This window comes from Vespa crabro, chromosome 11 (genome assembly GCF_910589235.1).
Source record: "Vespa crabro chromosome 11, iyVesCrab1.2, whole genome shotgun sequence".
Taxonomy (NCBI): Eukaryota; Metazoa; Arthropoda; class Insecta; order Hymenoptera; family Vespidae; genus Vespa; species Vespa crabro.
The window spans coordinates 1,465,001-1,482,492 of NC_060965.1; the positions used below are offsets into that span (position 1 = coordinate 1,465,001).

Genomic DNA, 17,492 nt, shown 5'->3' on the forward strand with positions numbered 1-17,492 from the left:
AAAAATAATTCGCATTCAAAAGAAATCGATATGCGTTCGATCGATCGAATCGATCGAATCGATCGCGCGATTAAAATTCTCACGAGGGTGAAAAAAAAAAAAGGAAAAGAAAAGGAAGGAAAAAGAATCGACGAGAAAAAAAATCTTTTCCAATCAAAAGGATAAAAATTCCGGGGGAGGGAGGGAGAGAAGGGGCGGGGAGGAGGGAATGGGGAAATTTTCGGAGTAATTAAAAGGCGTAAAAAATAAAAGAAAAAAGAACAAAAAAAACATAAAAAACGAAAAAAAAAATAAAAAAGACCAGAAAAGCATTCAAAAGTATCGAAAGGAAATTGTTTTTCTTTGTCCACTTATTACATGATTTTCAATCGCCCGCAAAAAAAAAAAAAGAAAAAAAAAAAAAAGAAAAAAGAGAAAAAAGAAAGAAAAGAAAAAAGAAAAGGAATTAGAAAAATTGTAACAATGAAGGAAGGAACATTGGCGCATTGTCGTTGGTGCGACCATTAATTGATCTATTTTTGTTACGTTGTATTACTGCAAGAATGACAGGGAAACAGAGACGTAGATAGTTAGAGCGAGTGAGAAAGAGAGATAAAGAGAGAGAGAGAGAGAGAGATCGCGAGTAATGAATGGATTAAACAACTTGACGTCACAGGATGGATTATATAAACGGTGGCTAGTGTATTCTCTCTCTCTCTCTCTCTCTCTCCCTCTCACTCTCTCTTTATCTCTTTCTATCCATCCATGCATCCATCCAGCTATCCACCCACCCACCCAAACCATCCATCCCATCCATCCATCCATCTCTCTCTCTCTCTCTCTCTCTCTCTCTCTGTTGGATACATACATACTTACACACATGCACATACACACAGACACACAGATACACATATAGTGTGTGGCTCGTGCTCGCGCGTGACATCATAGGTAGGAAGGAAGTTCGCTTCCTTTCGTACCTAAAAGGTATTGAGCCCGTCCACACGTCCGTCCTGCGATTTCCAGTTCGTTCCTATGGCACACAAAGTCTATATACGATGGAATGTGTGAGACAGAGATAAAGAGAGAGAGAGAGAGAGAGAGAGAGAGAGAGAGAGAGAGACGCGTAAATGTAGGCGACGAAGCGCATAGTAGCGTTAAGCCGTTTCGTTGTGTTGACGACAAAACGAGGGGTCGTCCATTTAAAAGCGGACGAGCTCGGTTAGAATCCCAATGACGACAGCAGCCCTCTTTAAACCTTTCCCCTCTTTTCTTACCCCTCCCCACATACGTCCCTCTCCCATCTACGCACTCTCTCCCACTACCAAAATCATACTCCGAACTATTCCTCTCTCTCTCTCTCTCTCTCTCTCTCTCTCTCTCTCTCTTTTTTTTTCTCTGTTATATTCGTGAAACTTATTCCATTCGATCGTTTACTTTTTTGTTGCTTTGTTTTTTATTTACTTCTTTATTTTTTTTTTTTTCTTTTTTTCTTCTTTTTCTACTTAATTTTATTCCTTTTACTTATCTTTTTATTTAATTCAATTCAATTAAATTTTTTTCATTTACTCTTATCCTTTTATTTATTTTCATTCCGTTCTATTTTCATTTTTTTTCCTTTTTTTCTTTTTTTTTTTTTTTTTTTTGTAATCTTTCTTTCGTCTATCTTAATTTTTTGTCTTTTATTTTGAGCACTGTAATCTTTTACGATTTTTTTTGTTCTTTTGTTCTTAATCGAAAGATTAAATTTCTCTTTTAGATTTTATCATTGATCGAACAAAATCTTTTCATTGATTTCTTATCTTCTTTATTCTCTTTACTTCTTCTTCTTCTTCTTCTTCTTCTTCTTCTTCTTCTTCTTCTTCTTCTACTTATTTTCTTATTTCATCTTTCTTTTATCGATTTTATTCTTTTTTCTAATTTTGTTTCTCTTCTCTTTTTTTCTTTTTTTTTAGTTTTTCTACAGAGAACTCTCCCTATGGTCGACCTATTGTTCGTTCGTTATAGACCTTTTGAAGGATCAATTGCAAAGTTATCATGGTGAGTCTCTCTCTTTTTCTCTCTCTCTCTCTCTCTCTCTCTCTCTCTTTGTATATGAAAAGAAATCAAAAAAAAAAAAAAGGAAAAAAAAAGGAAGAAAAAGAATTAATTTACAGAGATTGTTCATTCAATCTGATCTAATCATACTATTATTCATAATATTATATGTCGTTGTTAATAGATAATAAATTAACGAGTCCGAGAGTATAGAGATTGAAAAACGATAATCGATATTTATTATACATATATAAATATTTACGTACACGTATATACGTACACACACGCACACACATATATATATATATATATAATATAATTTATAATCAATCTATAATAATATATTATTTGTAATAAATGAGAAGTAAATTTTTTTTTTTAACGATACCACATAGACGATTTATTGTACAATGAAATTGTAAATTTCTTATCGATCTTTGATCTTCGAAAAGGGTAATAAAATCAGAAATATTTTTTATCGGTGATACGGAATAGTATATGTCGTAGTTTTATTGGTCACAGTATATAGTACGTTGCCAGTGGTTTAGGAATGGTGGAAAGGGATGTGAGAAGGGGGTGAAAGAGGGAGGAGAAGGGGACTAGCTAGCTAGCAAGCTAGTTAGTTAGTTAGCTGGCTAGCACGACCTACTTTTTGCATTTTCTGCGTGCTGAACGATTTGGACATGTGTTCTCGAACGAACGAACGAACGAACGAACGAACGAACGGTCTTCTCATCGTTTCTTCCTCTTCTTCCTCTTCCTCTTCCTCTTCCCTCTTTCTCTTTCCATCTCTCCCTCTCTCTCTCTCTCTCTCTCTCTCTCTCTCTCTCTCTTTCTCTCTTAAATCTTCTGTCGAGTTATTAGCACGTAGTCTGGTAGCCGTCTGCCGGGTCGTCGTCCGCGACTGGAATAGAAATGGCACAGCCTTCTGTCACCTTAGAATTGCACTAACTTCTTACTTGAACGCCAAGAAATTCTCTCTCTCTCTCTCTCTCTCTCTCTTTCTTTCTCTCTCTCTCTTTTTTTCTTTCTGTCTTTCTCTGTCTTTCATTTTTCATGTTGGATAATTTTAAGAAAGATACTTTATATAAAATCGATATAATCTTTTTCTTTTTTTTTTTTTCCTTTTTTTTTTCTTTTTTTCTTTTTTTCTTTTTTTTTCCTCCATTAAAAATCAATAAAAGTTTATCGATAAGAAGTACTCTGATATTTTTCAATATATATGTATATATATATATATATATATATATATATATATATATTTTTTTTTTAATTATAATAAAATAAAATTTTCTCTCTCTCTCTCTCTCTCTCATTCTCTCATTCTCTTTTCGTGTCGTTCGATATTTTTCAAGAGAGATAAATCATCGAAATTAATTTAAGGATAAGTAAAGAAATTTTTTAAAACGTACCATTTTCATGTATGATTAATGATTAAAAATTCATTATATCAGAAGTAAAAAAAAAAAAAAAAAAAAAAAAAAAGAAGGAAAAAAAACATTAAGAAACGATTCGTATTTTTCTCTCTCTCTCTCTCTCTCTCTCTCTCTCTCTCTAACTATCTCATTTATTACTATCTGATAATTTTCAAGTGATAGTTATCGAAAATTAATTTGAAGATAAATAGAGAAGTTTTTTTTTTTTTTCAATATAAATTACATTTATGATTAATGATTAGAAATTGATTATGTTAGAGACGAAAAAAAAAAAAAATAAATAACATCAAGAAGTGATCACTATCTTTAACTCTGTCTCTCTCTCTCTCTCTCTCTCTTTCACTATGTGATAATTATCAAGTGATAGACGTCGAAATTAATTTAAGGATAAATAGAGAAGCTTTTAAAGATACAAATTTCATGTTTGATTAATTATTTGAAAGAGTCATTATTGAAAGTAAAAGAAACAAATATATTAAGTAATGATCTCTCTCTCTCTCTCTCTCTCTCTCTCTCTCTCTCTCTCTCTCTCTCTCTCTCTCTCTCTCTCTCTCTCTCTCTCTCTCTCTCTCTCTGTCTCTTATGCTATCTTAATCATTTAAAAGGAAGATAAAAATATAGAAATTATTTTTCACACGTAATAAGGAAATTTGTAATAAATAAATTAGACCAGTCCAATAAATTATTATAATTATTATTATTATTATTATTATTATTATTATTATTATTATTATTATTACAATTACAAAGTCTTCTTATTGTTAGAATAAAGATACAAGAAGCAAAAAAGAAATGAAAAAAAAAAAGAGAAAACAACGAAATCGCCACAAATTTACTCATTCATTCATTCATTCATTCATTCATTATTTCATAAATTTCATTCATAAATTTTTTCATTCATTAATTCATTCATACGATCTATATTCTCTCAGCTTTCCATTATCATAAAATTTCAAGGACCGAAAAAGAACGGATGTTCGCATTATGTAGTTTTATCTTTACGATTCGCGGCGTGTTTCCTTTCTCGTTGCATACATATCGATAACTAAATCGATAGATCGAGAAATGCTTATGTATATGTATATATGAAAAATTTGTTGTTGTAATACGACACCATTTGCCTGTAACCTCCTGAGATCTCTCACGGTTTATCACATGAATATTAATGCGAAGAGTAAAAAAAAAGAAAAAAAAGAAAGAAAGAGAGAAATAGAAAAAAAATTGAATACTAATAATAATAATAATAATAATAATAATAATAATAATAATAATAATAATAATAATAATAATAATAATAACAACAATACTACCCAAGAGAGAACGTGGTCTTGTACTAAGTGCCGATAAAATGTAACGAGCGGTGTAATAAAGCGTTTCTATTGCATAAGCCCGCAACGGAAGTTGTTCTGTTTTGCATAGAGAGCCTAGCGATCTAATTTACGTTGTACGTAAGGTACGAATTAGAGAGAAAATGACGAGGAGTAAAAGAACAAGAAGAACAAGAAGAAGAAGAAGAAAAACGAAAGAAAGAAAAAGAAAAGGAAGAAGGAAAAATAGAAAAGAAATTATATGATAATACAAATGAAAGTTAAAAGGATTATTCGATTGATAAAGAAAAATTATGAAAGTTTGTCAGTATGATCTTGTCAAAAGTGAATTGCAATGAAATAAAATTTTGTTTTTTCTTCTCGATTTAGCAAGAAAAAGTTTTCTTTTTTTTTTTCTTTCTTTTTTTTTTTTTTTTCTTTTTTCTTTACTTCACGTTTAAAATTACAAATAAATAAATTAAAAAAAAATAATAAATAAATAAATGAAAAAACGAAACATAATATATTCAAAATTTATACTCTAATATTATAATCTATACACACACACACACATAGTGGTGCTTAAAATTCGAATATAACAGTCGTCCTTTTGGCCGGTATCCCTTGGAAGGGGAAGGGCCAATGGGAGGGGGCAGGTGCGCCATGAATTTTGGTAAGATATAGAATGTGAGAGAGAGAGAGAGAGAGAGAGAGAGAGAGAAATAGAGAGAGAAAGAGGAAGAACAGCAGCTGTTCTTTCATTCTTTATACGGATGGTTAAGGTGTGTAAAGAAAAATTTGAAGAAAATGTTGATTCGTTAAAAATAATGGAGGAAAGAAAACGAAAATTAAGATAAAGGTGAAGATAAAGATAAAGATAAAGATAAAGATAAAGAAGAAGAAATAAAGGATACGGTTCGGTGGTAAGGTAAAAGATATAACGTTGGAACACAACACACGCATGCACGCACACACACACACACATACACGCACGCACACACGTACAAACATACACATAGCAGAGAGAGAGAGAGAGAGAGAGAGAGAGAGAGAGAACGAACGGGTCCTTTTCGTCGGCAGATGTCTCGGGAGTAAGACACGTGCCCATCCTAAAGGGCCAACTCTCCCTTACCTCACCCTTCATCTTTCTCTCTCTCTCTCTCTCTCTCTCTCTCTCACACACACACTCTCTGTCTGTCTTTCTCTCCATTTTTTTTTCGGGAGTCGTGTTCTTCTTTCAAATACAAGACTATGGTTATAGGAAAGATCGAAATCCTTGGGGCAGGGGGGAGGGGGAAACTAGTGAAAAAAAAATAATTATGAGAATAATAATAATAATGATAATGATAATAATAATAATAATAATAATAATAATAATAATAATGATAATAATAATAAATATAAAAAATATAAAAAAAGAACGGATGAAGTTAGAAGAGTGTGTAGGGGAGTTAGGGTAAGGTTTAGGGTTAAGCTGTAAAAGAAGGGTGTCCGTTCTTATCCTATGTACTTCCTTCCTCCATCTTGCTTTTCTTCTTTCTTTTTTTCTTTCTTTCTTTCTTTCTTTCTTTCTTTCTTTCTTTCTTTCTTTCTTTCTTTCTTTCTTTCTTTCTTCAATAAGAAGGAAAAGAGAGAGAAAGAGAGAGTGAGTGAGTGAGTGAGTGAGTGAGTGAGTGACTGAGTGAGAAGGAAAAGAAGTACAACAGCTGCCGTTTTTGCTTCGTGAATCGCGACCGGTGTAAAGGTTCGCCCTTTGTCCTTGAATCGCGCCGACCCTTTCGATATCGAAACGACAAAGGGCCGAGAAAGGGAAGGTCTCTTGGCCAAGGAACGGATTCCTCGAAGGCAGCAGGGCCTCTCCTCTCCTCTCCACTCCTCTCCTCTCTTCTCTTCTCTTCTCTTCTCGTCTCGTCTCTTCTCTTCTCTACTCCTCTTTTCTTTACTTCTTTACTACTTACTCATTTTTGTCTCTTTTTCTTCCTCTCTTTTTCCTTTTTTTTTATATTTTGTGTTTTCTTTTCTTCACTTCACCTCACTTCATTTCACTTCACCTCACTTCATTTCACTTCATTTGATTTCTCTCCGGCATCTTAGAAAATCGGTCCACGTCGGTGCTTTATGAATTAGAATTGAAGCTGTCTATTTGTGTGTGCATATCCACACGTATGTATGTATGTATGTTATTTATTTATTTGTTCGTTTGTTTGTTTGGCTGGTTGGCTGGTTGGCTGGTTGGCTGGTTGGTTGGTTGGTTGGTTGGTTGGTTGGTTGTTTATTTATTTATTTATTTGTTTATTCGTTTGTTTGATTTGTCTATTCATTTACTTATTTATTTATTTATTCGTTTATTTATTCATTTACCTATTTATTTATTCACTTATTTATTAATTTTTTTACTTACGTCACGTTAGAGAATGTTCATCCTTTTTTTTTTTCTTTTGTTTTTTCCCTTTTTCATAATTACTATATCTGATCTCTCCCCTCGTATAAATTAGAGAAAGGAAAAAAAAAGAAACAAAAAAACAAAAAAAAAAAAGAAAAGAAAAAGAAGAAAGGACAAAGAAATTTTTTTTCTCTACAATTACTTCTTCGACTTATACAATCGTTCGATCAATCCCAATTTCTACGAATTAATAAATTATTACGTTCGCATTATTTATATTTTCTATTTAAATGCAGACATTGATTTACCATTTCAATGATATCAATGATCATTACATTAAATTATTTTACAAATTATTGTGATAATAAATTCTCTATCTTTCTCTCTCAAAAAAAAAAAAAGAAAAAAAAAAGAAAAAGAACAAAAATTCCTATTTTTCATACTAATACAATTCAACGATCATCGCGTTAAATTATTTTACGTATATCGTCATAATTATTTCTCGACGTTTTCATTCATCTTTTTAAACGAAACATATATATATATATATGATATACGTCAGAGGAAAAAATCAAAATGAAATGTGTGAAAGAAAAGAAAAAAACAAAAAAGAAAGAAAGGAAAAAAGAAAAAAAGAAAAAAAAAGAAAGAAAAGCCACGAAGAATTACAAGAATTATATTTAACATTGAATGATTCGTTATGTCAGATCATTGTAATAATTTGTAATAATTTACAATGTAATAGACTCATTAAATAATTCATCAATATTGTTGATATTTAAAATGCATTACAAATATACGTAATCGAGTGAGTATACTCTCTTTCTCTCCGATTCTTTCACTTTCTCTCTCTCTCTCTCTCTCTCTCTCTCTCTCTTTCTTTTCTCGAAGCATTACATGGACGATGTGTAGTATATACCATCTGAGAGTCGCTGCACGCGAGTCGTGCGACTTTTTGAGTCGCTTTGGTCCCACGCTGAGAGACTATAGTCGACGACGCGGTTCGTCCGTACACGTTATGTACGAACGTTACGCTTTACCGGCTCGTATCTTTCTATACATACATACATACATACATACATCGATATATATATATATATGCGCACATATACGTATTTATCTATGTATTTAGCGAGGTATGTAAGTGTATTGGTAAGTGCACATATGCGATGACGCGCGACGATATATCGAGCACGCGCTTCCTTGATACGCACGTTCTTAACAACCTATATATATATATATATATATATATATATATATATATATATATGTAGAGTGTGTGTGTATGTGTGTGTGTGTAATACCTACACACTATACTTGACGTCTTTCATCTCTTGCATATATATATATATATGCAAGTGTGTCCTATGCAGCTGTTCTTTACATACGTATATGTATATATGTATATATATATATATATATGCATGAATGTGTGTGTGTGTGTGTACGTGTATGTAATTTGAATCGTATGGTTATACGTTTTGGTCATACATATCTCATCTTTTCTAACTGATCTCATATGTATTAGAATTTAGATACCTTTTTAAAGGATTAGATACGGACACAAGGTATACGTGAGTTATTATATATTATGTTGCTTTTAGAAGATCATATCCGGTTTGATCATACATCATGATCGTCCTCTATGGTATAATAAATCTGTACGATTATAATCATAATTATTATATATAACGCGATAAGGATCTTTGATGATGCCTTTTTCTTTTTTTTCTTTTTTTTCTTTTTTTATATCTATCCACATTTTCCCCTTTTCTTCCTCTTCTTTTTTCTTGTTTTCGATTCTTTTTCTTTTTTTCTTCTTTTTCCAATTATTTGTAATTATTGCATTTCGCGTGCAATTTTTTTCTTTTCTTTCTCTCTCTCTCTCTCTCTCTCTCTCTATCTCTCTCTCTCTTGATTACACAGTCTCGAGGAGATGTGTATGACAGAGAGAAAGAAAAAGAGAAAGAAAAAGAGAGAAAGAGAGAGAGAGAGAGAGAGAGAGAGAGAGAGAAATTATTGCATATCCCTTTTCCTTATATTTTTCTTCGTTTTCTTTTTCTTTTTTTTTCTTCCTTCTTTTCTTTTTTTTTTTTTTTTTGCTCGAGTTTTATTGAAACGATCGAAGAACGAGATATCGTGTTTCTTTTAGTCCGATGTCCTCGAACGGTTACAGCGTTGTGTAGACAGTATAGAGAATCGTTGACGATTTTGATAAGACTTGGGTAGAAAAAAGAGAGAAAAAAAGGAAAAAAAAGAGAGAAAAAAAAAGGAAAAAAGATTCAGGAAAAAAGGCATAGAAAAATAAAAAGAAAGAGAGAGAGAGAGAGAGAGAGAGAGAGAGAGAGAAATAAAAAGATGGAAAAAAGCTTGAGACACATGCGCGCGTGTACAAACACACACACACACGCACGCACACACGCACACACGCATACAGAGAGAGACACATACGCAATGGTGGAACACGTAAGCGCCCATGAAATAATTCCCTGATCGATTATGAAGCAGCTCGCATAGCCAGCCGGTACGCGATGGATACGAAAAGCAGATTGACATTGACATAGCGCGCGCCACCGATAGAATACACTTACATTATTCATACGAATTATCAATGAAATTATCATATTTTAATGGCGTCACATATCGGATGATTCAACCTTGAAATGCGATCGAACGCGTGAAAGAGTCCAAGAATGCCTTTTCTTTCTATCTCTATCTCTCTCTTCTTTTTCTCCATAATTCTTTTTCTCTCATCGTTCTTTTCTTCTTCCTTTCTTTTCTTTTTTTTTTCTTTTTTTTTTTCTTTTTTTTTTTTTTTTTTTTTTCGGAAGACGGACGAAAGTACACGTGGAAAAACTTTGGATCTCTTTCGAACGAATTTCTTATGCGAAAAGTTTTGTATGAGAAAAAAGAAAGAAAGAAAGAAAAAAAGGAAGAAGAATGAAAAAAGGTTTTACCTTTTTATTTTTTAAAAAATCAATTTTGTTAATTTGTTTTTATAATTCTTCCTTTTTTTTTCTTTTTTTTTTTTTTTCTTTGTTTTTATTCTTTTCTTTTCTTTTCTTTTTACTCTCTTTCCAATTTATATTATCTTCATATATATATATATATATATATATATATATATATATATATATATATAAATTAAATATAGTAATTAAACTAATAATCAAAAATCGATCAATTAAAAAAAAATGTATATACATACATATATATATATATAGATACATATAATATATAATTACATTAGTACGTGCAACTTATTATAGCTTTCACATTAGATAATTTCACGTTGCAGATGTTTGAGAAAGAAAAAGAAGAAAAAAAAGAAAAAAAAAGTGGAGGGAAAAAGATAGAAAAGAAAAAGAGAAAAAAATATATTGAGTCAAGGATCAAAGATAATAATATTGAAGGACGAGGAAAGAAAACATTACATACTAACATACGTAGATCTATCGATAGACAAACATACGTACGCGTATAATTTTCACGTTAGATTAATTTTCATTGTGGACATACCAAAAAAAAAAAAAAAAGAAAAGAACACAAAAAAAGAAAAAAAAGAGGACGGTCTGTGAAAAGTCAAAAACTTTTGTTATTCTTATATCGTCGATAAAATAATAAGAAAAAAGAGAAAAATCTTAATTAATTACGAACACATATGTATGTATATACACGTACACATCCATACATCCATACATACATACATACATACATACATACATACATACATACATACATATATATATATATATATACATATTTAGTAATATACATATGTACGGTGGGATATTTACGTGGATCTTTGGGCCGACGTATATACATCTATAGTATATACCGTAGCAACTGGCGGTGCATTTAAATGTTCCGTCGTTCTCGGGTAAAGGGAAATAAAAAAAAAAAAAAAAAAAAAAAAAAAAAAAAAAAAAGAAAAAAAAGAAGAAAAAAAGAAAAAGAAAAAGAAAAAAGAGGCTCGTTATCAGAGGCGATTCGAGTCGGCCGTGACTGCATTCGCTTGTTCGCGTGTGTAGAGACAGAAAAGAGAGAAAAGATAGAGATAGAGAGAGAGAAAGAGAGAGAGAGAGAGAGTAAGAGAGAGAGAGAGAGAATAAACTAACGAGCCGGTGGCTGCTGGGTGCTCGCAACAACGGCTCCACCGTTGATGCTAGTAGGCCGTTCGTTGCTTCGCTTCGGCTGTCTCCCACGGCAGGGCCGCACGTAGGCCGCATTCCACTCGCAGGCCCTTTCCAGTGGGTCCCACCTCCGGGTGATCGAACCTCGACCTGCTACTTTTACCCCCACCAGCGTACCTTCTTACCTTCTTTCTCTCTCTCTCTCTCTCTCTCTCTCTCTCTTTCTCTTTTTCTCTCTTTTTTCCTTTCTCTCTTTTTTACTTTCTCTTTTTTTTCTTCTCTTTTTTACTTTCTCTTTTTTTTCTTCTCTTTTCTTTTTTTCACTCCTTTGGCATTACTTTTCGAAATTTTTCTCCCCTCGCAGAAATTGTCTTTTTTTTTTTTTTTTTTTTTTTTTTTTTTTTTTCTTTGTTTTTGTTTCAATACGAATGTTTTGTCGCTCGCAAGAGACTAGAGTAATTTTTTCTCCTTTTTTTGTTCTTCTTCTTCTTTTTTTTTTTTACTTTTTTTTTTTTTACTTTCTCAAACTCGATCGTAATGCAAGCCCGCACGACTCTCCTCTCACTCTCTCTCTCTCTCTCTCTCTCTCTCTCTCTCTCTCTCTCTTTCTTTCTCCCCTATCATCCCCTCGGGGCATGATGAATGAATTTTTTCCCACGTTAGAAATGTTCGTTTTTGAAGGAAAAAAAAAAAAAAAGAAAGAAAAAGAAAGATAAAACAACGTCGACGACGAAACGCAATACAATTTGACGAAGAAAAAAATTCGATGCATATGTTTTTTTACACCGAGATAGAGGAGAATTGAACTTTTTTGATAAAAAAAGAAAAAAGAAAAAATAGAAGAAAAAATAGAAAGAAAAAGAGGGAAAAAGAGAAATTGCTCTTCCATAAAAAGAAGAAGAAAAAAAAAAAACGAAATAATAAAGAATAAAGAAAAAAAAAATCCGACATTTCACGTTAGACGATCCAATATACATACGTAATATATTTTATCTATATATCTGTTTTTATTATAATTGATCAGACTGTAGTTATTAAAATGTACGTTCCCCTTAGAGAGAGAAAGAGAGAAAAAAAAAGAGAGAGAGAGAGAGAGAGAGGAATATCATTCATTTCCTCTTCATTCATAGACAGAGAAAGATTTTTATCGGTTAAGGAAGAAAGGAAATAATCGTAAATAATGAAGAGAATATTTGAGACAGACAGACAGACAGACAGACAGACAGACAGATATAGAGAGAGATAGAGATTGATGATAATCCTGATATATATACTCACATACATACACACATACACACACACACACACATATATATATATGTATATATATTTAAAGGAATAATATCATAGACCCTTAACACGTTAATCGCACGTTCGATAGAAGAAACGTACGATATAAAACATCCCCTAAAATTATCCCTCGGAATGTTTGCATACGTGATTACGATAGAGGGTGAGAGATGATTGGGGGGATTCGGGGAGTGAAGTGGGTATGAATTCAATGCAGATATATTATTTGTCACGCAATAATAACAAAATAACAGAATAACAAAGTGATGATGAATTTAATAAGTTGGCAATGATGCAAAAGAAAAATGATAAAACTAGTAAATGGAAGTGAGATGAGAGGATTAAAGGTATGATATGTGTAAGTAAATATTATCAACATTATTATTATTATTATTATTATTATTATTATTATTATTATTATTATTATTATTTACTAGTATTAGTGATAGTGATAATAATAATGATGATAGTAGTAGTAGTAGGTGTTGAGCTTGCCGAACGAACATGTTCCTTGATTTTCTGTCCACTATGTTCGTTGTAAACGAGAGAGAAAGAAAGAAGATAGGAAGAAAGAGAGAGAGAGAGAGAGAAGTAGAGTGGCGGTAAAGTAGAAGAAGAAGAAGAAGAAGAAGAAGAGTGGTGAGGAGAAGGAGAAGTGGGAGGAGAGGGGGAGGGAGGAGAGGTTGGTCAGGAGGTGAGGAGGCGAGAGCAAAGCCGGAGACTGGACTTGTACCTGCATTCCATTCCCACTGGCCGTGCAGGTCCTTCTATAGGTACATCTTCTCATCCTCCTCATCCTCCTCCTTCTCCTCCTCCTCCTGCTCCTCCTCTTCCTCTTCCTCCTTCTTCATCCTCATTCTCATCCTCATCCTCATCCTCATCCTCGTCCTCGTCCTCATCTTCTTCTTCTCATACTCTTGAACTTTTCTCTCTATTTTTTTTTTTTTCTTCTTTTTTCTTTTTTCCTTGATCCTTAACGCAGTTAAAAAACGAAATCACGAAATATCGAGGATACTTTATCGAGTGCATTTCTCTTATCACCTTCGTCGTCCTATTTTCTTTCTTCTTTCTCTTCGTTATCTATTCTTTTTCTTTTTTTTTTTTTTTTCTTTTCCTTTCTTTCCCACCTCCCGCCCCCATCAACCAACCTTTATGTTTAATCCCCGGCATCCTTCCTATCCCAACCAATCTAACTCTCCGTCATCGGTTCACTCACGAATCCTTATCGGTTCGTCCTTATATTATATCCTTTACATTTCCTATCGAGTTCAAGTTCGTCAACCCCCCGTTTTTGTAATCCTGTTACTGCATACATTCTCGTACGTACATAATTTTACGGAATTATCGATCGGTTTAAGTTAAGTTAAGTTAAGTTAAGTTAACTTAAAGTGAAATATCTATGAGGGCTTGTGCACAATTTTTTATATGTTTCTATCGATTTATCCATCTCTCTCTCTCTCTCTCTCTCTCTCTCTCTCTATCTATCTCTCTCTCTATTTTTTCAATTCATAATTATCCATATATTTTCATTTTTATCATATATAAATGATAACACATATCATATAATATATAACACGTAATAATTCCTGTAATAATTCGTACAATATCGATCGTAAATGCAGCGAAATTTTGTCATAAAGTGTGTGCACGGTGGTGGCGGAGAGGGAGGGTGATTGGAGACGGCGACGGGAGATGGGGTAGGAGGGGACGAAAGAAGACAAAAAAAAAAAAATAAAACGTAAAGAAAAATAATCATTCTGCAATCACGATTAATCGTGAAAGCAAGAAAATGAAATTTGACCGCAAAGTACGTAGGGTAAAAAATGCTTTTATATATATATATATATATATATATATATATATATATATATATATATATATATATATATATTCGTGACCACCAAAAATGTTTTAATGATAAGGGATAAGTTTCCTTCCCCTCAACCCTCCACACCCCCCCCTCTCTCTCTCTCTTTTCGAACTATCTCAAGTTTGATAATGTCATTGAGATCCTAAAGTATTCTATTTATTTATTTATTTATTTATTTATTTATTTATTTATTTATTTATCTTTATTCCTTCTATTCCTCCATCTTCTTTGTTTTCTTTTTCAACTCTTGGCAAATGAAATTATCAAGAGAATCAAATTTCACTTCGCCAAGGGTATCTCGAGTTTCCCTCCCGCTTAAAGTTGAATGGGCGGGATGGTAGGAGAGGGGGACGGGCGGGCGGGCAGGTGGGGAAAGGACGGGGGAAATTCTCGGCGGTGGTTTAACTGCATAGTATCGTGGGAGAGTGGGGGAGTGGTGGAGGGGAGGGGAGAGCGAGCGTGATGGTAAAAGAAAGAGAAACATAATCATATAATCTTAGATATTTTTCAATAGTTTATCAAAGGAGAAAGAAAGAAAGAAAGAAAGAAAGAAAGAAAGAAGAAAAGAAAGAAATGAATGAATTACGAAATGTAAAAAGTATTTCGTTTATTTCAACGTTCTCTCGGAAATAAAAAAAAAAATTACATGAAACTTACATTTTTTACCTTCCCAAATCCTATCACCATATCATTCTCCCCGCCCTCCACCCCCGCCCCCCTCCCTATCCTCACCATCGTTATTATAATATTTACTTTCGTTCACTTAATAATTTCTCTGTTTAACTTGATCGTTTTTAATCTCCCTATCCCTATTTAGTCTCCTTATCCCTAACACGATCTTAGATCTTACTACCAACTCAATCCCTTCACCCAACCTTTCAAACTTAAAACTTGTACTAAAGACAGGACCTCCTCTTCTTCTTCTTCTTGTATGATTTCATCATCAGCATCAACATCAACATCAACATCGCCATTACCATCATCATTGCCACCCTTCTTCAACCTTCTTCACCCTTATTCATCCTTCTTCATTCTTATTCACCCTTCCATTACCTTACCTTCCTTCTTTCTTCCTCTTTCTTTTCAATTTCTTCTCTCTCTCTCTCTCTCTCTCTCTCTCTTCCTTTCTTTCTTTCGAATTTCTCCTCTTCTCTTCTTTCTTCTCATCTCATCTGTACTCTTCTTTTCTCTTCTCTTCTCTTCTCTTCTCTATGTCTTGTCTCGTTTCCTGCGGCATCACCAAACCGGATCGGATTCGGGAACGCCAAGAAGACGACCCAGAATGTGGTCCAAGTTGTCCGAGAAATCTGGATGCTGAGAAGGGTCAAGGGCAAGATTTTGTTTCTTCTTTCTTTCTTTTTTCCTTTCTTTTCTTTTTTTTTCCACTCTCTCTCTTTTCTCTGATCTCTTTTCTCTTTTTCTTAATCTTTTGTTTTTTTTCCTTTTTTTTCCTCTCATTTTTCTTTTTTATACCTTTTGCACCGCCCTCCCTTCTCCCAACGCGGTCCCGGTATCACCCTTCTCACCCCCGGGCAACTAACGCATAACCGAGAGAATGCATGCAGTCCATCCTCCTCCTCCTCCTCCTCCTCCTCCTCCTCCTCCTCCTCCTCCTCCTCCTCCTCCTTCTGCGATTAAGAGATATCACGATCGTTCTTTCGTTTTATACTTTGTTCTTTCTTTTCTTTTTTTTTGTAATTTTTCTTTTTTCTTCTTTCTTTTTTTCATTTGATTTCTTTCCTCCATTCTTTTCTTTCCTTTTTCTTTTTCTTTGTTTTTTTTTGTTTTTGTTTTTCTTTGCCCGTTCGTTCGTTTGTTCGTTTTTTCTTTCTTTCTTTCTTTCTTTCTTTCTTTCTTCTTCTTCTTCTTCGACTTCTTCGTCTTTTTTGCCGAGTAGAAGACTCGTGTGTGTGTGTGTGTGTGTGTGTGTGTGCATTGAAAAATTTGACATTTTCGATTGATGATGGGTGAGGAATTTATTCTTCTTTTTCTTCTTCTTTTTTTCCTGTTTTCTATTTTCTGTTGGTTTTTTTTTTTCACGATACAAAGGAAAAGAAAAAAAAAGAAGAAGCGACTGAAAAGAAGTTTGGATAGAAAAAAAAGGAAAATATATTTCAATCGCAAATAATATGGCATAGAACGTTTTAGAACATTTTCATTGGTCCTCTTTTTATTCGTTTTCATTTTTCCTCTTCTTTTTCTTTTTCTTTTTGTAGCTCTCTCTCTCTCTCTCTCTCTCACTCTCACTCTCTTGCTCTCATATCTCGTAATCGTGACTCAAGCAAACAAATATTTATTTACGTCGGGCTCCTCGTGATCGTACAATCGAGACACAACAACGAATAATGTAAAAATAGCATTGCAAACGAGGGAGAAAATGAGACAGACAGAGAGAATAAGAGAGAGAGAGAGAGAGAGAGAGAAAGAGAGAAAGAGAGAGAAAAAGTATAAAAAAAAAGAGAAAGAAGAAGAAGTAGAAGAAGAAGAAGAAGAAGAAGATGATGATGATGATGATGATGATGATAAGAACGTATCAGCATCCGTGTACGAATATAAACTCGACGAGTTATTCCGGAGCTACGATCTTCTTAATTAGAACAATTAATCCCTCCGAGAATAGAGAGATGACGTGGGACCACATTCTCGTTATAACGATAAAATACGTCGAATCATGTTGGTTTATTTTTTTATTTTCTTTTTTCTTTTTTTTCTTCTTTTTTTTTTTGGATCACCCACTTTTTCTTCCTTTTTTTCTTCTTTTTCACTTTCCTTTTTTTTTTTTCTTTTCGGAGGGGTGGGGGGGTATTGGATAATTACAATAATACGATTAGGAAGTCGAAGCGAAAGACAGTTACTGAGGAAATATTTTACAAAATATAAATATATATATATATATATATATATATATATATATATATATATATAAGTAAGTAAATAGATAAATGGATAAATAAATAAATAAATAAATAAATGAAAAAATAAAGTCGATTATCTTGAAATTGTTGTTGTTGTTGTTGTTGTTGTTGTTATTAGTTAAATTATGAGATCGAAAAAATTTGC

The 17,492-nt window shown here is 33.0% G+C and overlaps 1 long non-coding RNA gene across 3 annotated transcripts in view; it reads left to right on the top strand.

Moving 5' to 3' along the window:
- Positions 1–3,078, top strand: part of LOC124427803 — a 44,559-nt gene extending 41,481 nt beyond the window's left edge. For all 3 annotated transcript variants that reach the window (XR_006943024.1, XR_006943023.1, XR_006943022.1), the window contains one exon: positions 1,932–3,078. This is a non-coding gene — a long non-coding RNA (uncharacterized LOC124427803). The remainder of the gene's footprint in view (positions 1–1,931) is intronic.
- Positions 3,079–17,492: the final 14,414 nt, after the last annotated feature.